The sequence below is a fragment of the Hyperolius riggenbachi genome, chromosome 2, assembly GCF_040937935.1.
Source record: "Hyperolius riggenbachi isolate aHypRig1 chromosome 2, aHypRig1.pri, whole genome shotgun sequence".
NCBI classification, from domain to species: Eukaryota; Metazoa; Chordata; class Amphibia; order Anura; family Hyperoliidae; genus Hyperolius; species Hyperolius riggenbachi.
The window spans coordinates 301,533,070-301,551,266 of NC_090647.1; the positions used below are offsets into that span (position 1 = coordinate 301,533,070).

The following is an 18,197-nucleotide window of genomic DNA, read 5'->3' on the forward strand; positions in this document are numbered from 1 at the left end:
TCTGCACTGGAGATCACTGACCCTCTTTCCATCAGTTGACTCTGCTAAAGGCAGCGAGCCCTCTGTACACCCAGGACTGTTGTCATGGTTTCAAGGAGATTAAATCGCACTCCCCCCTCATTGGAAATGTCCTTTTACATGGCATGCAAAAACAGTTACCTACTTTGCATACAACTTTGCCAACTGCTTTTTCTTTCCCAGCAATACTGCTGCTCTCCTTTCAGCTGTATGGAAATACCGTTGCTTGTCTTTTGCGCCTAACACAAAATTGAAACACAATCTATTTCACAGAATAACCTCTACCCAAAAGCAAAACCAAACAAACCCTAGAGGCCACATTCAGGACAGAATGTGGCCTCGGTGACCGTTAGGAAAGGTAGTGAGCAAAAAGATCATTTCAGGATTTATGGAAACAAATCACTACTAGTTGTAATTGGCTACTGGATTCCAGCCTGGCTACATGGAAAGCACTACTGCCCTACTTCTGTGACTGAAGATACAGTTTAAAGGAAACCTGAACTGGAAAGACTGTGGGAGGTGCTTTTGAAGAGTAGCCTTTGAATTTGCTAGTTGGTTGGTTTTGTCCATCTCTGTGTTCTTGAGAGGACAAAGCCCAGGGGTATCCTCGTTAGTATAGTGGTCAGTATCCCCGCCTGTCACGCGGGAGACCGGGGTTCAATTCCCCGACGGGGAGGCAGCTTTTGCTTCTTAAACTTTGTTTATCTCCATGTGTCTAGCCTAGGAATAACGTTTGTTCAGCCCTTTCACTAACATTTTCCAGCCCCCTTGCTGGTGGTGGAGACTCACAGTGCCATGGCCGGTTAGCTCAGTTGGTTAGAGCGTGGTGCTAATAACGCCAAGGTCGCGGGTTCGATCCCCGTACGGGCTACAGGTGTGCGCTTAGACTTTTCACTCTGCCTGTCTGGGCACTGTGAAAGCAGTCGTTGCTTCTGCACTGGAGATCACTGACCCTCTTTCCATCAGTTGACTCTGCTAAAGGCAGCGAGCCCTCTGTACACCCAGGACTGTTGTCATGGTTTCAAGGAGATGAAATCGCACTCCCCCCTCATTGGAAATGTCCTTTTACATGGCATGCAAAAACAGTTACCTACTTTGCATACAACTTTGCCAACTGCTTTTTCTTTCCCAGCAATACTGCTGCTCTCCTTTCAGCTGTATGGAAATACCGTTGCTTGTCTTTTGCACCTAACACAAAATTGAAACACAATCTATTTCACAGAATAACCTCTACCCAAAAGCAAAACCAAACAAACCCTAGAGGCCACATTCAGGACAGAATGTGGCCTCGGTGACCGTTAGGAAAGGTAGTGAGCAAAAAGATCATTTCAGGATTTATGGAAACAAATCACTACTAGTTGTAATTGGCTACTGGATTCCAGCCTGGCTACATGGAAAGCACTACTGCCCTACTTCTGTGACTGAAGATACAGTTTAAAGGAAACCTGAACTGGAAAGACTGTGGGAGGTGCTTTTGAAGAGTAGCCTTTGAATTTGCTAGTTGGTTGGTTTTGTCCATCTCTGTGTTCTTGAGAGGACAAAGCCCAGGGTTATCCTCGTTAGTATAGTGGTCAGTATCCCCGCCTGTCACGCGGGAGACCGGGGTTCAATTCCCCGACGGGGAGGCAGCTTTTGCTTCTTAAACTTTGTTTATCTCCATGTGTCTAGCCTAGGAATAACATTTGTTCAGCCCTTTCACTAACATTTTCCAGCCCCCTTGCTGGTGGTGGAGACTCACAGTGCCATGGCCGGTTAGCTCAGTTGGTTAGAGCGTGGTGCTAATAACGCCAAGGTCGCGGGTTCGATCCCCGTACGGGCCACAGGTGTGCGCTTAGACTTTTCACTCTGCCTGTCTGGGCACTGTGAAAGCAGTCGTTGCTTCTGCACTGGAGATCACTGACCCTCTTTCCATCAGTTGACTCTGCTAAAGGCAGCGAGCCCTCTGTACACCCAGGACTGTTGTCATGGTTTCAAGGAGATGAAATCGCACTCCCCCCTCATTGGAAATGTCCTTTTACATGGCATGCAAAAACAGTTACCTACTTTGCATACAACTTTGCCAACTGCTTTTTCTTTCCCAGCAATACTGCTGCTCTCCTTTCAGCTGTATGGAAATACCGTTGCTTGTCTTTTGCGCCTAACACAAAATTGAAACACAATCTATTTCACAGAATAACCTCTACCCAAAAGCAAAACCAAACAAACCCTAGAGGCCACATTCAGGACAGAATGTGGCCTCGGTGACCGTTAGGAAAGGTAGTGAGCAAAAAGATCATTTCAGGATTTATGGAAACAAATCACTACTAGTTGTAATTGGCTACTGGATTCCAGCCTGGCTACATGGAAAGCACTACTGCCCTACTTCTGTGACTGAAGATACAGTTTAAAGGAAACCTGAACTGGAAAGACTGTGGGAGGTGCTTTTGAAGAGTAGCCTTTGAATTTGCTAGTTGGTTGGTTTTGTCCATCTCTGTGTTCTTGAGAGGACAAAGCCCAGGGTTATCCTCGTTAGTATAGTGGTCAGTATCCCCGCCTGTCACGCGGGAGACCGGGGTTCAATTCCCCGACGGGGAGGCAGCTTTTGCTTCTTAAACTTTGTTTATCTCCATGTGTCTAGCCTAGGAATAACGTTTGTTCAGCCCTTTCACTAACATTTTCCAGCCCCCTTGCTGGTGGTGGAGACTCACAGTGCCATGGCCGGTTAGCTCAGTTGGTTAGAGCGTGGTGCTAATAACGCCAAGGTCGCGGGTTCGATCCCCGTACGGGCCACAGGTGTGCGCTTAGACTTTTCACTCTGCCTGTCTGGGCACTGTGAAAGCAGTCGTTGCTTCTGCACTGGAGATCACTGACCCTCTTTCCATCAGTTGACTCTGCTAAAGGCAGCGAGCCCTCTGTACACCCAGGACTGTTGTCATGGTTTCAAGGAGATGAAATCGCACTCCCCCCTCATTGGAAATGTCCTTTTACATGGCATGCAAAAACAGTTACCTACTTTGCATACAACTTTGCCAACTGCTTTTTCTTTCCCAGCAATACTGCTGCTCTCCTTTCAGCTGTATGGAAATACCGTTGCTTGTCTTTTGCGCCTAACACAAAATTGAAACACAATCTATTTCACAGAATAACCTCTACCCAAAAGCAAAACCAAACAAACCCTAGAGGCCACATTCAGGACAGAATGTGGCCTCGGTGACCGTTAGGAAAGGTAGTGAGCAAAAAGATCATTTCAGGATTTATGGAAACAAATCACTACTAGTTGTAATTGGCTACTGGATTCCAGCCTGGCTACATGGAAAGCACTACTGCCCTACTTCTGTGACTGAAGATACAGTTTAAAGGAAACCTGAACTGGAAAGACTGTGGGAGGTGCTTTTGAAGAGTAGCCTTTGAATTTGCTAGTTGGTTGGTTTTGTCCATCTCTGTGTTCTTGAGAGGACAAAGCCCAGGGTTATCCTCGTTAGTATAGTGGTCAGTATCCCCGCCTGTCACGCGGGAGACCGGGGTTCAATTCCCCGACGGGGAGGCAGCTTTTGCTTCTTAAACTTTGTTTATCTCCATGTGTCTAGCCTAGGAATAACGTTTGTTCAGCCCTTTCACTAACATTTTCCAGCCCCCTTGCTGGTGGTGGAGACTCACAGTGCCATGGCCGGTTAGCTCAGTTGGTTAGAGCGTGGTGCTAATAACGCCAAGGTCGCGGGTTCGATCCCCGTACGGGCCACAGGTGTGTGCTTAGACTTTTCACTCTGCCTGTCTGGGCACTGTGAAAGCAGTCGTTGCTTCTGCACTGGAGATCACTGACCCTCTTTCCATCAGTTGACTCTGCTAAAGGCAGCGAGCCCTCTGTACACCCAGGACTGTTGTCATGGTTTCAAGGAGATGAAATCGCACTCCCCCCTCATTGGAAATGTCCTTTTACATGGCATGCAAAAACAGTTACCTACTTTGCATACAACTTTGCCAACTGCTTTTTCTTTCCCAGCAATACTGCTGCTCTCCTTTCAGCTGTATGGAAATACCGTTGCTTGTCTTTTGCGCCTAACACAAAATTGAAACACAATCTATTTCACAGAATAACCTCTACCCAAAAGCAAAACCAAACAAACCCTAGAGGCCACATTCAGGACAGAATGTGGCCTCGGTGACCGTTAGGAAAGGTAGTGAGCAAAAAGATCATTTCAGGATTTATGGAAACAAATCACTACTAGTTGTAATTGGCTACTGGATTCCAGCCTGGCTACATGGAAAGCACTACTGCCCTACTTCTGTGACTGAAGATACAGTTTAAAGGAAACCTGAACTGGAAAGACTGTGGGAGGTGCTTTTGAAGAGTAGCCTTTGAATTTGCTAGTTGGTTGGTTTTGTCCATCTCTGTGTTCTTGAGAGGACAAAGCCCAGGGTTATCCTCGTTAGTATAGTGGTCAGTATCCCCGCCTGTCACGCGGGAGACCGGGGTTCAATTCCCCGACGGGGAGGCAGCTTTTGCTTCTTAAACTTTGTTTATCTCCATGTGTCTAGCCTAGGAATAACGTTTGTTCAGCCCTTTCACTAACATTTTCCAGCCCCCTTGCTGGTGGTGGAGACTCACAGTGCCATGGCCGGTTAGCTCAGTTGGTTAGAGCGTGGTGCTAATAACGCCAAGGTCGCGGGTTCGATCCCCGTACGGGCCACAGGTGTGCGCTTAGACTTTTCACTCTGCCTGTCTGGGCACTGTGAAAGCAGTCGTTGCTTCTGCACTGGAGATCACTGACCCTCTTTCCATCAGTTGACTCTGCTAAAGGCAGCGAGCCCTCTGTACACCCAGGACTGTTGTCATGGTTTCAAGGAGATGAAATCGCACTCCCCCCTCATTGGAAATGTCCTTTTACATGGCATGCAAAAACAGTTACCTACTTTGCATACAACTTTGCCAACTGCTTTTTCTTTCCCAGCAATACTGCTGCTCTCCTTTCAGCTGTATGGAAATACCGTTGCTTGTCTTTTGCGCCTAACACAAAATTGAAACACAATCTATTTCACAGAATAACCTCTACCCAAAAGCAAAACCAAACAAACCCTAGAGGCCACATTCAGGACAGAATGTGGCCTCGGTGACCGTTAGGAAAGGTAGTGAGCAAAAAGATCATTTCAGGATTTATGGAAACAAATCACTACTAGTTGTAATTGGCTACTGGATTCCAGCCTGGCTACATGGAAAGCACTACTGCCCTACTTCTGTGACTGAAGATACAGTTTAAAGGAAACCTGAACTGGAAAGACTGTGGGAGGTGCTTTTGAAGAGTAGCCTTTGAATTTGCTAGTTGGTTGGTTTTGTCCATCTCTGTGTTCTTGAGAGGACAAAGCCCAGGGGTATCCTCGTTAGTATAGTGGTCAGTATCCCCGCCTGTCACGCGGGAGACCGGGGTTCAATTCCCCGACGGGGAGGCAGCTTTTGCTTCTTAAACTTTGTTTATCTCCATGTGTCTAGCCTAGGAATAACGTTTGTTCAGCCCTTTCACTAACATTTTCCAGCCCCCTTGCTGGTGGTGGAGACTCACAGTGCCATGGCCGGTTAGCTCAGTTGGTTAGAGCGTGGTGCTAATAACGCCAAGGTCGCGGGTTCGATCCCCGTACGGGCCACAGGTGTGCGCTTAGACTTTTCACTCTGCCTGTCTGGGCACTGTGAAAGCAGTCGTTGCTTCTGCACTGGAGATCACTGACCCTCTTTCCATCAGTTGACTCTGCTAAAGGCAGCGAGCCCTCTGTACACCCAGGACTGTTGTCATGGTTTCAAGGAGATGAAATCGCACTCCCCCCTCATTGGAAATGTCCTTTTACATGGCATGCAAAAACAGTTACCTACTTTGCATACAACTTTGCCAACTGCTTTTTCTTTCCCAGCAATACTGCTGCTCTCCTTTCAGCTGTATGGAAATACCGTTGCTTGTCTTTTGCACCTAACACAAAATTGAAACACAATCTATTTCACAGAATAACCTCTACCCAAAAGCAAAACCAAACAAACCCTAGAGGCCACATTCAGGACAGAATGTGGCCTCGGTGACCGTTAGGAAAGGTAGTGAGCAAAATGATCATTTCAGGATTTATGGAAACAAATCACTACTAGTTGTAATTGGCTACTGGATTCCAGCCTGGCTACATGGAAAGCACTACTGCCCTACTTCTGTGACTGAAGATACAGTTTAAAGGAAACCTGAACTGGAAAGACTGTGGGAGGTGCTTTTGAAGAGTAGCCTTTGAATTTGCTAGTTGGTTGGTTTTGTCCATCTCTGTGTTCTTGAGAGGACAAAGCCCAGGGTTATCCTCGTTAGTATAGTGGTCAGTATCCCCGCCTGTCACGCGGGAGACCGGGGTTCAATTCCCCGACGGGGAGGCAGCTTTTGCTTCTTAAACTTTGTTTATCTCCATGTGTCTAGCCTAGGAATAACGTTTGTTCAGCCCTTTCACTAACATTTTCCAGCCCCCTTGCTGGTGGTGGAGACTCACAGTGCCATGGCCGGTTAGCTCAGTTGGTTAGAGCGTGGTGCTAATAACGCCAAGGTCGCGGGTTTGATCCCCGTACGGGCCACAGGTGTGCGCTTAGACTTTTCACTCTGCCTGTCTGGGCACTGTGAAAGCAGTCGTTGCTTCTGCACTGGAGATCACTGACCCTCTTTCCATCAGTTGACTCTGCTAAAGGCAGCGAGCCCTCTGTACACCCAGGACTGTTGTCATGGTTTCAAGGAGATGAAATCGCACTCCCCCCTCATTGGAAATGTCCTTTTACATGGCATGCAAAAACAGTTACCTACTTTGCATACAACTTTGCCAACTGCTTTTTCTTTCCCAGCAATACTGCTGCTCTCCTTTCAGCTGTATGGAAATACCGTTGCTTGTCTTTTGCGCCTAACACAAAATTGAAACACAATCTATTTCACAGAATAACCTCTACCCAAAAGCAAAACCAAACAAACCCTAGAGGCCACATTCAGGACAGAATGTGGCCTCGGTGACCGTTAGGAAAGGTAGTGAGCAAAAAGATCATTTCAGGATTTATGGAAACAAATCACTACTAGTTGTAATTGGCTACTGGATTCCAGCCTGGCTACATGGAAAGCACTACTGCCCTACTTCTGTGACTGAAGATACAGTTTAAAGGAAACCTGAACTGGAAAGACTGTGGGAGGTGCTTTTGAAGAGTAGCCTTTGAATTTGCTAGTTGGTTGGTTTTGTCCATCTCTGTGTTCTTGAGAGGACAAAGCCCAGGGTTATCCTCGTTAGTATAGTGGTCAGTATCCCCGCCTGTCACGCGGGAGACCGGGGTTCAATTCCCCGACGGGGAGGCAGCTTTTGCTTCTTAAACTTTGTTTATCTCCATGTGTCTAGCCTAGGAATAACGTTTGTTCAGCCCTTTCACTAACATTTTCCAGCCCCCTTGCTGGTGGTGGAGACTCACAGTGCCATGGCCGGTTAGCTCAGTTGGTTAGAGCGTGGTGCTAATAACGCCAAGGTCGCGGGTTCGATCCCCGTACGGGCCACAGGTGTGCGCTTAGACTTTTCACTCTGCCTGTCTGGGCACTGTGAAAGCAGTCGTTGCTTCTGCACTGGAGATCACTGACCCTCTTTCCATCAGTTGACTCTGCTAAAGGCAGCGAGCCCTCTGTACACCCAGGACTGTTGTCATGGTTTCAAGGAGATGAAATCGCACTCCCCCCTCATTGGAAATGTCCTTTTACATGGCATGCAAAAACAGTTACCTACTTTGCATACAACTTTGCCAACTGCTTTTTCTTTCCCAGCAATACTGCTGCTCTCCTTTCAGCTGTATGGAAATACCGTTGCTTGTCTTTTGCGCCTAACACAAAATTGAAACACAATCTATTTCACAGAATAACCTCTACCCAAAAGCAAAACCAAACAAACCCTAGAGGCCACATTCAGGACAGAATGTGGCCTCGGTGACCGTTAGGAAAGGTAGTGAGCAAAAAGATCATTTCAGGATTTATGGAAACAAATCACTACTAGTTGTAATTGGCTACTGGATTCCAGCCTGGCTACATGGAAAGCACTACTGCCCTACTTCTGTGACTGAAGATACAGTTTAAAGGAAACCTGAACTGGAAAGACTGTGGGAGGTGCTTTTGAAGAGTAGCCTTTGAATTTGCTAGTTGGTTGGTTTTGTCCATCTCTGTGTTCTTGAGAGGACAAAGCCCAGGGTTATCCTCGTTAGTATAGTGGTCAGTATCCCCGCCTGTCACGCGGGAGACCGGGGTTCAATTCCCCGACGGGGAGGCAGCTTTTGCTTCTTAAACTTTGTTTATCTCCATGTGTCTAGCCTAGGAATAACGTTTGTTCAGCCCTTTCACTAACATTTTCCAGCCCCCTTGCTGGTGGTGGAGACTCACAGTGCCATGGCCGGTTAGCTCAGTTGGTTAGAGCGTGGTGCTAATAATGCCAAGGTCGCGGGTTCGATCCCCGTACGGGCCACAGGTGTGCGCTTAGACTTTTCACTCTGCCTGTCTGGGCACTGTGAAAGCAGTCGTTGCTTCTGCACTGGAGATCACTGACCCTCTTTCCATCAGTTGACTCTGCTAAAGGCAGCGAGCCCTCTGTACACCCAGGACTGTTGTCATGGTTTCAAGGAGATGAAATCGCACTCCCCCCTCATTGGAAATGTCCTTTTACATGGCATGCAAAAACAGTTACCTACTTTGCATACAACTTTGCCAACTGCTTTTTCTTTCCCAGCAATACTGCTGCTCTCCTTTCAGCTGTATGGAAATACCGTTGCTTGTCTTTTGCGCCTAACACAAAATTGAAACACAATCTATTTCACAGAATAACCTCTACCCAAAAGCAAAACCAAACAAACCCTAGAGGCCACATTCAGGACAGAATGTGGCCTCGGTGACCGTTAGGAAAGGTAGTGAGCAAAAAGATCATTTCAGGATTTATGGAAACAAATCACTACTAGTTGTAATTGGCTACTGGATTCCAGCCTGGCTACATGGAAAGCACTACTGCCCTACTTCTGTGACTGAAGATACAGTTTAAAGGAAACCTGAACTGGAAAGACTGTGGGAGGTGCTTTTGAAGAGTAGCCTTTGAATTTGCTAGTTGGTTGGTTTTGTCCATCTCTGTGTTCTTGAGAGGACAAAGCCCAGGGTTATCCTCGTTAGTATAGTGGTCAGTATCCCCGCCTGTCACGCGGGAGACCGGGGTTCAATTCCCTGACGGGGAGGCAGCTTTTGCTTCTTAAACTTTGTTTATCTCCATGTGTCTAGCCTAGGAATAACGTTTGTTCAGCCCTTTCACTAACATTTTCCAGCCCCCTTGCTGGTGGTGGAGACTCACAGTGCCATGGCCGGTTAGCTCAGTTGGTTAGAGCGTGGTGCTAATAACGCCAAGGTCGCGGGTTCGATCCCCGTACGGGCCACAGGTGTGTGCTTAGACTTTTCACTCTGCCTGTCTGGGCACTGTGAAAGCAGTCGTTGCTTCTGCACTGGAGATCACTGACCCTCTTTCCATCAGTTGACTCTGCTAAAGGCAGCGAGCCCTCTGTACACCCAGGACTGTTGTCATGGTTTCAAGGAGATGAAATCGCACTCCCCCCTCATTGGAAATGTCCTTTTACATGGCATGCAAAAACAGTTACCTACTTTGCATACAACTTTGCCAACTGCTTTTTCTTTCCCAGCAATACTGCTGCTCTCCTTTCAGCTGTATGGAAATACCGTTGCTTGTCTTTTGCGCCTAACACAAAATTGAAACACAATCTATTTCACAGAATAACCTCTACCCAAAAGCAAAACCAAACAAACCCTAGAGGCCACATTCAGGACAGAATGTGGCCTCGGTGACCGTTAGGAAAGGTAGTGAGCAAAAAGATCATTTCAGGATTTATGGAAACAAATCACTACTAGTTGTAATTGGCTACTGGATTCCAGCCTGGCTACATGGAAAGCACTACTGCCCTACTTCTGTGACTGAAGATACAGTTTAAAGGAAACCTGAACTGGAAAGACTGTGGGAGGTGCTTTTGAAGAGTAGCCTTTGAATTTGCTAGTTGGTTGGTTTTGTCCATCTCTGTGTTCTTGAGAGGACAAAGCCCAGGGTTATCCTCGTTAGTATAGTGGTCAGTATCCCCGCCTGTCACGCGGGAGACCGGGGTTCAATTCCCCGACGGGGAGGCAGCTTTTGCTTCTTAAACTTTGTTTATCTCCATGTGTCTAGCCTAGGAATAACGTTTGTTCAGCCCTTTCACTAACATTTTCCAGCCCCCTTGCTGGTGGTGGAGACTCACAGTGCCATGGCCGGTTAGCTCAGTTGGTTAGAGCGTGGTGCTAATAACGCCAAGGTCGCGGGTTCGATCCCCGTACGGGCCACAGGTGTGCGCTTAGACTTTTCACTCTGCCTGTCTGGGCACTGTGAAAGCAGTCGTTGCTTCTGCACTGGAGATCACTGACCCTCTTTCCATCAGTTGACTCTGCTAAAGGCAGCGAGCCCTCTGTACACCCAGGACTGTTGTCATGGTTTCAAGGAGATGAAATCGCACTCCCCCCTCATTGGAAATGTCCTTTTACATGGCATGCAAAAACAGTTACCTACTTTGCATACAACTTTGCCAACTGCTTTTTCTTTCCCAGCAATACTGCTGCTCTCCTTTCAGCTGTATGGAAATACCGTTGCTTGTCTTTTGCGCCTAACACAAAATTGAAACACAATCTATTTCACAGAATAACCTCTACCCAAAAGCAAAACCAAACAAACCCTAGAGGCCACATTCAGGACAGAATGTGGCCTCGGTGACCGTTAGGAAAGGTAGTGAGCAAAAAGATCATTTCAGGATTTATGGAAACAAATCACTACTAGTTGTAATTGGCTACTGGATTCCAGCCTGGCTACATGGAAAGCACTACTGCCCTACTTCTGTGACTGAAGATACAGTTTAAAGGAAACCTGAACTGGAAAGACTGTGGGAGGTGCTTTTGAAGAGTAGCCTTTGAATTTGCTAGTTGGTTGGTTTTGTCCATCTCTGTGTTCTTGAGAGGACAAAGCCCAGGGGTATCCTCGTTAGTATAGTGGTCAGTATCCCCGCCTGTCACGCGGGAGACCGGGGTTCAATTCCCCGACGGGGAGGCAGCTTTTGCTTCTTAAACTTTGTTTATCTCCATGTGTCTAGCCTAGGAATAACGTTTGTTCAGCCCTTTCACTAACATTTTCCAGCCCCCTTGCTGGTGGTGGAGACTCACAGTGCCATGGCCGGTTAGCTCAGTTGGTTAGAGCGTGGTGCTAATAACGCCAAGGTCGCGGGTTCGATCCCCGTACGGGCCACAGGTGTGCGCTTAGACTTTTCACTCTGCCTGTCTGGGCACTGTGAAAGCAGTCGTTGCTTCTGCACTGGAGATCACTGACCCTCTTTCCATCAGTTGACTCTGCTAAAGGCAGCGAGCCCTCTGTACACCCAGGACTGTTGTCATGGTTTCAAGGAGATTAAATCGCACTCCCCCCTCATTGGAAATGTCCTTTTACATGGCATGCAAAAACAGTTACCTACTTTGCATACAACTTTGCCAACTGCTTTTTCTTTCCCAGCAATACTGCTGCTCTCCTTTCAGCTGTATGGAAATACCGTTGCTTGTCTTTTGCACCTAACACAAAATTGAAACACAATCTATTTCACAGAATAACCTCTACCCAAAAGCAAAACCAAACAAACCCTAGAGGCCACATTCAGGACAGAATGTGGCCTCGGTGACCGTTAGGAAAGGTAGTGAGCAAAAAGATCATTTCAGGATTTATGGAAACAAATCACTACTAGTTGTAATTGGCTACTGGATTCCAGCCTGGCTACATGGAAAGCACTACTGCCCTACTTCTGTGACTGAAGATACAGTTTAAAGGAAACCTGAACTGGAAAGACTGTGGGAGGTGCTTTTGAAGAGTAGCCTTTGAATTTGCTAGTTGGTTGGTTTTGTCCATCTCTGTGTTCTTGAGAGGACAAAGCCCAGGGGTATCCTCATTAGTATAGTGGTCAGTATCCCCGCCTGTCACGCGGGAGACCGGGGTTCAATTCCCCGACGGGGAGGCAGCTTTTGCTTCTTAAACTTTGTTTATCTCCATGTGTCTAGCCTAGGAATAACGTTTGTTCAGCCCTTTCACTAACATTTTCCAGCCCCCTTGCTGGTGGTGGAGACTCACAGTGCCATGGCCGGTTAGCTCAGTTGGTTAGAGCGTGGTGCTAATAACGCCAAGGTCGCGGGTTCGATCCCCGTACGGGCCACAGGTGTGCGCTTAGACTTTTCACTCTGCCTGTCTGGGCACTGTGAAAGCAGTCGTTGCTTCTGCACTGGAGATCACTGACCCTCTTTCCATCAGTTGACTCTGCTAAAGGCAGCGAGCCCTCTGTACACCCAGGACGGTTGTCATGGTTTCAAGGAGATGAAATCACACTCCCCCCTCATTGGAAATGTCCTTTTACATGGCATGCAAAAACAGTTACCTACTTTGCATACAACTTTGCCAACTGCTTTTTCTTTCCCAGCAATACTGCTGCTCTCCTTTCAGCTGTATGGAAATACCGTTGCTTGTCTTTTGCACCTAACACAAAATTGAAACACAATCTATTTCACAGAATAACCTCTACCCAAAAGCAAAACCAAACAAACCCTAGAGGCCACATTCAGGACAGAATGTGGCCTCGGTGACCGTTAGGAAAGGTAGTGAGCAAAAAGATCATTTCAGGATTTATGGAAACAAATCACTACTAGTTGTAATTGGCTACTGGATTCCAGCCTGGCTACATGGAAAGCACTACTGCCCTACTTCTGTGACTGAAGATACAGTTTAAAGGAAACCTGAACTGGAAAGACTGTGGGAGGTGCTTTTGAAGAGTAGCCTTTGAATTTGCTAGTTGGTTGGTTTTGTCCATCTCTGTGTTCTTGAGAGGACAAAGCCCAGGGTTATCCTCGTTAGTATAGTGGTCAGTATCCCCGCCTGTCACGCGGGAGACCGGGGTTCAATTCCCCGACGGGGAGGCAGCTTTTGCTTCTTAAACTTTGTTTATCTCCATGTGTCTAGCCTAGGAATAACGTTTGTTCAGCCCTTTCACTAACATTTTCCAGCCCCCTTGCTGGTGGTGGAGACTCACAGTGCCATGGCCGGTTAGCTCAGTTGGTTAGAGCGTGGTGCTAATAACGCCAAGGTCGCGGGTTCGATCCCCGTACGGGCCACAGGTGTGCGCTTAGACTTTTCACTCTGCCTGTCTGGGCACTGTGAAAGCAGTCATTGCTTCTGCACTGGAGATCACTGACCCTCTTTCCATCAGTTGACTCTGCTAAAGGCAGCGAGCCCTCTGTACACCCAGGACGGTTGTCATGGTTTCAAGGAGATGAAATCACACTCCCCCCTCATTGGAAATGTCCTTTTACATGGCATGCAAAAACAGTTACCTACTTTGCATACAACTTTGCCAACTGCTTTTTCTTTCCCAGCAATACTGCTGCTCTCCTTTCAGCTGTATGGAAATACCGTTGCTTGTCTTTTGCACCTAACACAAAATTGAAACACAATCTATTTCACAGAATAACCTCTACCCAAAAGCAAAACCAAACAAACCCTAGAGGCCACATTCAGGACAGAATGTGGCCTCGGTGACCGTTAGGAAAGGTAGTGAGCAAAAAGATCATTTCAGGATTTATGGAAACAAATCACTACTAGTTGTAATTGGCTACTGGATTCCAGCCTGGCTACATGGAAAGCACTACTGCCCTACTTCTGTGACTGAAGATACAGTTTAAAGGAAACCTGAACTGGAAAGACTGTGGGAGGTGCTTTTGAAGAGTAGCCTTTGAATTTGCTAGTTGGTTGGTTTTGTCCATCTCTGTGTTCTTGAGAGGACAAAGCCCAGGGTTATCCTCGTTAGTATAGTGGTCAGTATCCCCGCCTGTCACGCGGGAGACCGGGGTTCAATTCCCCGACGGGGAGGCAGCTTTTGCTTCTTAAACTTTGTTTATCTCCATGTGTCTAGCCTAGGAATAACGTTTGTTCAGCCCTTTCACTAACATTTTCCAGCCCCCTTGCTGGTGGTGGAGACTCACAGTGCCATGGCCGGTTAGCTCAGTTGGTTAGAGCGTGGTGCTAATAACGCCAAGGTCGCGGGTTCGATCCCCGTACGGGCCACAGGTGTGCGCTTAGACTTTTCACTCTGCCTGTCTGGGCACTGTGAAAGCAGTCGTTGCTTCTGCACTGGAGATCACTGACCCTCTTTCCATCAGTTGACTCTGCTAAAGGCAGCGAGCCCTCTGTACACCCAGGACGGTTGTCATGGTTTCAAGGAGATGAAATCACACTCCCCCCTCATTGGAAATGTCCTTTTACATGGCATGCAAAAACAGTTACCTACTTTGCATACAACTTTGCCAACTGCTTTTTCTTTCCCAGCAATACTGCTGCTCTCCTTTCAGCTGTATGGAAATACCGTTGCTTGTCTTTTGCACCTAACACAAAATTGAAACACAATCTATTTCACAGAATAACCTCTACCCAAAAGCAAAACCAAACAAACCCTAGAGGCCACATTCAGGACAGAATGTGGCCTCGGTGACCGTTAGGAAAGGTAGTGAGCAAAAAGATCATTTCAGGATTTATGGAAACAAATCACTACTAGTTGTAATTGGCTACTGGATTCCAGCCTGGCTACATGGAAAGCACTACTGCCCTACTTCTGTGACTGAAGATACAGTTTAAAGGAAACCTGAACTGGAAAGACTGTGGGAGGTGCTTTTGAAGAGTAGCCTTTGAATTTGCTAGTTGGTTGGTTTTGTCCATCTCTGTGTTCCTGAGAGGACAAAGCCCAGGGTTATCCTCGTTAGTATAGTGGTCAGTATCCCCGCCTGTCACGCGGGAGACCGGGGTTCAATTCCCCGACGGGGAGGCAGCTTTTGCTTCTTAAACTTTGTTTATCTCCATGTGTCTAGCCTAGGAATAACGTTTGTTCAGCCCTTTCACTAACATTTTCCAGCCCCCTTGCTGGTGGTGGAGACTCACAGTGCCATGGCCGGTTAGCTCAGTTGGTTAGAGCGTGGTGCTAATAACGCCAAGGTCGCGGGTTCGATCCCCGTACGGGCCACAGGTGTGCGCTTAGACTTTTCACTCTGCCTGTCTGGGCACTGTGAAAGCAGTCGTTGCTTCTGCACTGGAGATCACTGACCCTCTTTCCATCAGTTGACTCTGCTAAAGGCAGCGAGCCCTCTGTACACCCAGGACTGTTGTCATGGTTTCAAGGAGATGAAATCGCACTCCCCCCTCATTGGAAATGTCCTTTTACATGGCATGCAAAAACAGTTACCTACTTTGCATACAACTTTGCCAACTGCTTTTTCTTTCCCAGCAATACTGCTGCTCTCCTTTCAGCTGTATGGAAATACCGTTGCTTGTCTTTTGCACCTAACACAAAATTGAAACACAATCTATTTCACAGAATAACCTCTACCCAAAAGCAAAACCAAACAAACCCTAGAGGCCACATTCAGGACAGAATGTGGCCTCGGTGACTGTTAGGAAAGGTAGTGAGCAAAAAGATCATTTCAGGATTTATGGAAACAAATCACTACTAGTTGTAATTGGCTACTGGATTCCAGCCTGGCTACATGGAAAGCACTACTGCCCTACTTCTGTGACTGAAGATACAGTTTAAAGGAAACCTGAACTGGAAAGACTGTGGGAGGTGCTTTTGAAGAGTAGCCTTTGAATTTGCTAGTTGGTTGGTTTTGTCCATCTCTGTGTTCTTGAGAGGACAAAGCCCAGGGTTATCCTCGTTAGTATAGTGGTCAGTATCCCCGCCTGTCACGCGGGAGACCGGGGTTCAATTCCCCGACGGGGAGGCAGCTTTTGCTTCTTAAACTTTGTTTATCTCCATGTGTCTAGCCTAGGAATAACATTTGTTCAGCCCTTTCACTAACATTTTCCAGCCCCCTTGCTGGTGGTGTAGACTCACAGTGCCATGGCCGGTTAGCTCAGTTGGTTAGAGCGTGGTGCTAATAACGCCAAGGTCGCGGGTTCGATCCCCGTACGGGCCACAGGTGTGCGCTTAGACTTTTCACTCTGCCTGTCTGGGCACTGTGAAAGCAGTCGTTGCTTCTGCACTGGAGATCACTGACCCTCTTTCCATCAGTTGACTCTGCTAAAGGCAGCGAGCCCTCTGTACACCCAGGACTGTTGTCATGGTTTCAAGGAGATGAAATCGCACTCCCCCCTCATTGGAAATGTCCTTTTACATGGCATGCAAAAACAGTTACCTACTTTGCATACAACTTTGCCAACTGCTTTTTCTTTCCCAGCAATACTGCTGCTCTCCTTTCAGCTGTATGGAAATACCGTTGCTTGTCTTTTGCGCCTAACACAAAATTGAAACACAATCTATTTCACAGAATAACCTCTACCCAAAAGCAAAACCAAACAAACCCTAGAGGCCACATTCAGGACAGAATGTGGCCTCGGTGACCGTTAGGAAAGGTAGTGAGCAAAAAGATCATTTCAGGATTTATGGAAACAAATCACTACTAGTTGTAATTGGCTACTGGATTCCAGCCTGGCTACATGGAAAGCACTACTGCCCTACTTCTGTGACTGAAGATACAGTTTAAAGGAAACCTGAACTGGAAAGACTGTGGGAGGTGCTTTTGAAGAGTAGCCTTTGAATTTGCTAGTTGGTTGGTTTTGTCCATCTCTGTGTTCTTGAGAGGACAAAGCCCAGGGGTATCCTCGTTAGTATAGTGGTCAGTATCCCCGCCTGTCACGCGGGAGACCGGGGTTCAATTCCCCGACGGGGAGGCAGCTTTTGCTTCTTAAACTTTGTTTATCTCCATGTGTCTAGCCTAGGAATAACGTTTGTTCAGCCCTTTCACTAACATTTTCCAGCCCCCTTGCTGGTGGTGGAGACTCACAGTGCCATGGCCGGTTAGCTCAGTTGGTTAGAGCGTGGTGCTAATAACGCCAAGGTCGCGGGTTCGATCCCCGTACGGGCCACAGGTGTGCGCTTAGACTTTTCACTCTGCCTGTCTGGGCACTGTGAAAGCAGTCGTTGCTTCTGCACTGGAGATCACTGACCCTCTCTAGCAGAGTCAACTTTCCATCAGTTGACTCTGCTAAAGGCAGCGAGCCCTCTGTACACCCAGGACGGTTGTCATGGTTTCAAGGAGATGAAATCACACTCCCCCCTCATTGGAAATGTCCTTTTACATGGCATGCAAAAACAGTTACCTACTTTGCATACAACTTTGCCAACTGCTTTTTCTTTCCCAGCAATACTGCTGCTCTCCTTTCAGCTGTATGGAAATACCGTTGCTTGTCTTTTGCACCTAACACAAAATTGAAACACAATCTATTTCACAGAATAACCTCTACCCAAAAGCAAAACCAAACAAACCCTAGAGGCCACATTCAGGACAGAATGTGGCCTCGGTGACCGTTAGGAAAGGTAGTGAGCAAAAAGATCATTTCAGGATTTATGGAAACAAATCACTACTAGTTGTAATTGGCTACTGGATTCCAGCCTGGCTACATGGAAAGCACTACTGCCCTACTTCTGTGACTGAAGATACAGTTTAAAGGAAACCTGAACTGGAAAGACTGTGGGAGGTGCTTTTGAAGAGTAGCCTTTGAATTTGCTAGTTGGTTGGTTTTGTCCATCTCTGTGTTCTTGAGAGGACAAAGCCCAGGGTTATCCTCGTTAGTATAGTGGTCAGTATCCCCGCCTGTCACGCGGGAGACCGGGGTTCAATTCCCCGACGGGGAGGCAGCTTTTGCTTCTTAAACTTTGTTTATCTCCATGTGTCTAGCCTAGGAATAACGTTTGTTCAGCCCTTTCACTAACATTTTCCAGCCCCCTTGCTGGTGGTGGAGACTCACAGTGCCATGGCCGGTTAGCTCAGTTGGTTAGAGCGTGGTGCTAATAACGCCAAGGTCGCGGGTTCGATCCCCGTACGGGCCACAGGTGTGCGCTTAGACTTTTCACTCTGCCTGTCTGGGCACTGTGAAAGCAGTCGTTGCTTCTGCACTGGAGATCACTGACCCTCTTTCCATCAGTTGACTCTGCTAAAGGCAGCGAGCCCTCTGTACACCCAGGACTGTTGTCATGGTTTCAAGGAGATGAAATCGCACTCCCCCCTCATTGGAAATGTCCTTTTACATGGCATGCAAAA

At 47.3% G+C, this 18,197-nt stretch overlaps 38 non-coding genes across 38 annotated transcripts; all 38 read left to right on the top strand.

Annotated features, from left to right (window-relative positions):
* The first annotated feature begins 622 nt into the window (after positions 1-622).
* TRNAD-GUC (transfer RNA aspartic acid (anticodon GUC)) lies at positions 623-694 on the top strand. Its single transcript has one exon. It is a non-coding gene; the product is annotated as a tRNA-Asp (tRNA).
* A 121-nt stretch (positions 695-815) lies between these two features.
* Positions 816-889, top strand: TRNAI-AAU (transfer RNA isoleucine (anticodon AAU)). Its single transcript has one exon. It is a non-coding gene; the product is annotated as a tRNA-Ile (tRNA).
* Positions 890-1,571: 682 nt separating this feature from the next.
* Positions 1,572-1,643, top strand: TRNAD-GUC (transfer RNA aspartic acid (anticodon GUC)). The gene has a single exon. It is a non-coding gene; the product is annotated as a tRNA-Asp (tRNA).
* A 121-nt stretch (positions 1,644-1,764) lies between these two features.
* On the top strand, positions 1,765-1,838 carry TRNAI-AAU (transfer RNA isoleucine (anticodon AAU)). The gene has a single exon. It is a non-coding gene; the product is annotated as a tRNA-Ile (tRNA).
* Positions 1,839-2,520: 682 nt separating this feature from the next.
* Positions 2,521-2,592, top strand: TRNAD-GUC (transfer RNA aspartic acid (anticodon GUC)). Its single transcript has one exon. It is a non-coding gene; the product is annotated as a tRNA-Asp (tRNA).
* A 121-nt stretch (positions 2,593-2,713) lies between these two features.
* On the top strand, positions 2,714-2,787 carry TRNAI-AAU (transfer RNA isoleucine (anticodon AAU)). Its single transcript has one exon. It is a non-coding gene; the product is annotated as a tRNA-Ile (tRNA).
* A 682-nt stretch (positions 2,788-3,469) lies between these two features.
* Positions 3,470-3,541, top strand: TRNAD-GUC (transfer RNA aspartic acid (anticodon GUC)). Its single transcript has one exon. It is a non-coding gene; the product is annotated as a tRNA-Asp (tRNA).
* Positions 3,542-3,662: 121 nt separating this feature from the next.
* TRNAI-AAU (transfer RNA isoleucine (anticodon AAU)) lies at positions 3,663-3,736 on the top strand. The gene has a single exon. It is a non-coding gene; the product is annotated as a tRNA-Ile (tRNA).
* Positions 3,737-4,418: 682 nt separating this feature from the next.
* Positions 4,419-4,490, top strand: TRNAD-GUC (transfer RNA aspartic acid (anticodon GUC)). Its single transcript has one exon. It is a non-coding gene; the product is annotated as a tRNA-Asp (tRNA).
* A 121-nt stretch (positions 4,491-4,611) lies between these two features.
* TRNAI-AAU (transfer RNA isoleucine (anticodon AAU)) lies at positions 4,612-4,685 on the top strand. Its single transcript has one exon. It is a non-coding gene; the product is annotated as a tRNA-Ile (tRNA).
* Positions 4,686-5,367: 682 nt separating this feature from the next.
* Positions 5,368-5,439, top strand: TRNAD-GUC (transfer RNA aspartic acid (anticodon GUC)). Its single transcript has one exon. It is a non-coding gene; the product is annotated as a tRNA-Asp (tRNA).
* A 121-nt stretch (positions 5,440-5,560) lies between these two features.
* On the top strand, positions 5,561-5,634 carry TRNAI-AAU (transfer RNA isoleucine (anticodon AAU)). The gene has a single exon. It is a non-coding gene; the product is annotated as a tRNA-Ile (tRNA).
* A 682-nt stretch (positions 5,635-6,316) lies between these two features.
* Positions 6,317-6,388, top strand: TRNAD-GUC (transfer RNA aspartic acid (anticodon GUC)). Its single transcript has one exon. It is a non-coding gene; the product is annotated as a tRNA-Asp (tRNA).
* Positions 6,389-6,509: 121 nt separating this feature from the next.
* On the top strand, positions 6,510-6,583 carry TRNAI-AAU (transfer RNA isoleucine (anticodon AAU)). Its single transcript has one exon. It is a non-coding gene; the product is annotated as a tRNA-Ile (tRNA).
* A 682-nt stretch (positions 6,584-7,265) lies between these two features.
* Positions 7,266-7,337, top strand: TRNAD-GUC (transfer RNA aspartic acid (anticodon GUC)). The gene has a single exon. It is a non-coding gene; the product is annotated as a tRNA-Asp (tRNA).
* A 121-nt stretch (positions 7,338-7,458) lies between these two features.
* Positions 7,459-7,532, top strand: TRNAI-AAU (transfer RNA isoleucine (anticodon AAU)). Its single transcript has one exon. It is a non-coding gene; the product is annotated as a tRNA-Ile (tRNA).
* Positions 7,533-8,214: 682 nt separating this feature from the next.
* Positions 8,215-8,286, top strand: TRNAD-GUC (transfer RNA aspartic acid (anticodon GUC)). The gene has a single exon. It is a non-coding gene; the product is annotated as a tRNA-Asp (tRNA).
* Positions 8,287-8,407: 121 nt separating this feature from the next.
* On the top strand, positions 8,408-8,481 carry TRNAI-AAU (transfer RNA isoleucine (anticodon AAU)). The gene has a single exon. It is a non-coding gene; the product is annotated as a tRNA-Ile (tRNA).
* Positions 8,482-9,163: 682 nt separating this feature from the next.
* On the top strand, positions 9,164-9,235 carry TRNAD-GUC (transfer RNA aspartic acid (anticodon GUC)). Its single transcript has one exon. It is a non-coding gene; the product is annotated as a tRNA-Asp (tRNA).
* A 121-nt stretch (positions 9,236-9,356) lies between these two features.
* Positions 9,357-9,430, top strand: TRNAI-AAU (transfer RNA isoleucine (anticodon AAU)). Its single transcript has one exon. It is a non-coding gene; the product is annotated as a tRNA-Ile (tRNA).
* A 682-nt stretch (positions 9,431-10,112) lies between these two features.
* On the top strand, positions 10,113-10,184 carry TRNAD-GUC (transfer RNA aspartic acid (anticodon GUC)). Its single transcript has one exon. It is a non-coding gene; the product is annotated as a tRNA-Asp (tRNA).
* Positions 10,185-10,305: 121 nt separating this feature from the next.
* Positions 10,306-10,379, top strand: TRNAI-AAU (transfer RNA isoleucine (anticodon AAU)). Its single transcript has one exon. It is a non-coding gene; the product is annotated as a tRNA-Ile (tRNA).
* A 682-nt stretch (positions 10,380-11,061) lies between these two features.
* TRNAD-GUC (transfer RNA aspartic acid (anticodon GUC)) lies at positions 11,062-11,133 on the top strand. Its single transcript has one exon. It is a non-coding gene; the product is annotated as a tRNA-Asp (tRNA).
* A 121-nt stretch (positions 11,134-11,254) lies between these two features.
* On the top strand, positions 11,255-11,328 carry TRNAI-AAU (transfer RNA isoleucine (anticodon AAU)). The gene has a single exon. It is a non-coding gene; the product is annotated as a tRNA-Ile (tRNA).
* A 682-nt stretch (positions 11,329-12,010) lies between these two features.
* Positions 12,011-12,082, top strand: TRNAD-GUC (transfer RNA aspartic acid (anticodon GUC)). Its single transcript has one exon. It is a non-coding gene; the product is annotated as a tRNA-Asp (tRNA).
* Positions 12,083-12,203: 121 nt separating this feature from the next.
* Positions 12,204-12,277, top strand: TRNAI-AAU (transfer RNA isoleucine (anticodon AAU)). The gene has a single exon. It is a non-coding gene; the product is annotated as a tRNA-Ile (tRNA).
* Positions 12,278-12,959: 682 nt separating this feature from the next.
* Positions 12,960-13,031, top strand: TRNAD-GUC (transfer RNA aspartic acid (anticodon GUC)). Its single transcript has one exon. It is a non-coding gene; the product is annotated as a tRNA-Asp (tRNA).
* Positions 13,032-13,152: 121 nt separating this feature from the next.
* TRNAI-AAU (transfer RNA isoleucine (anticodon AAU)) lies at positions 13,153-13,226 on the top strand. The gene has a single exon. It is a non-coding gene; the product is annotated as a tRNA-Ile (tRNA).
* Positions 13,227-13,908: 682 nt separating this feature from the next.
* On the top strand, positions 13,909-13,980 carry TRNAD-GUC (transfer RNA aspartic acid (anticodon GUC)). Its single transcript has one exon. It is a non-coding gene; the product is annotated as a tRNA-Asp (tRNA).
* Positions 13,981-14,101: 121 nt separating this feature from the next.
* On the top strand, positions 14,102-14,175 carry TRNAI-AAU (transfer RNA isoleucine (anticodon AAU)). The gene has a single exon. It is a non-coding gene; the product is annotated as a tRNA-Ile (tRNA).
* A 682-nt stretch (positions 14,176-14,857) lies between these two features.
* Positions 14,858-14,929, top strand: TRNAD-GUC (transfer RNA aspartic acid (anticodon GUC)). Its single transcript has one exon. It is a non-coding gene; the product is annotated as a tRNA-Asp (tRNA).
* Positions 14,930-15,050: 121 nt separating this feature from the next.
* TRNAI-AAU (transfer RNA isoleucine (anticodon AAU)) lies at positions 15,051-15,124 on the top strand. Its single transcript has one exon. It is a non-coding gene; the product is annotated as a tRNA-Ile (tRNA).
* Positions 15,125-15,806: 682 nt separating this feature from the next.
* Positions 15,807-15,878, top strand: TRNAD-GUC (transfer RNA aspartic acid (anticodon GUC)). The gene has a single exon. It is a non-coding gene; the product is annotated as a tRNA-Asp (tRNA).
* Positions 15,879-15,999: 121 nt separating this feature from the next.
* TRNAI-AAU (transfer RNA isoleucine (anticodon AAU)) lies at positions 16,000-16,073 on the top strand. The gene has a single exon. It is a non-coding gene; the product is annotated as a tRNA-Ile (tRNA).
* A 682-nt stretch (positions 16,074-16,755) lies between these two features.
* On the top strand, positions 16,756-16,827 carry TRNAD-GUC (transfer RNA aspartic acid (anticodon GUC)). Its single transcript has one exon. It is a non-coding gene; the product is annotated as a tRNA-Asp (tRNA).
* Positions 16,828-16,948: 121 nt separating this feature from the next.
* Positions 16,949-17,022, top strand: TRNAI-AAU (transfer RNA isoleucine (anticodon AAU)). Its single transcript has one exon. It is a non-coding gene; the product is annotated as a tRNA-Ile (tRNA).
* A 697-nt stretch (positions 17,023-17,719) lies between these two features.
* Positions 17,720-17,791, top strand: TRNAD-GUC (transfer RNA aspartic acid (anticodon GUC)). The gene has a single exon. It is a non-coding gene; the product is annotated as a tRNA-Asp (tRNA).
* Positions 17,792-17,912: 121 nt separating this feature from the next.
* Positions 17,913-17,986, top strand: TRNAI-AAU (transfer RNA isoleucine (anticodon AAU)). Its single transcript has one exon. It is a non-coding gene; the product is annotated as a tRNA-Ile (tRNA).
* The last annotated feature ends 211 nt before the right edge of the window (positions 17,987-18,197 follow it).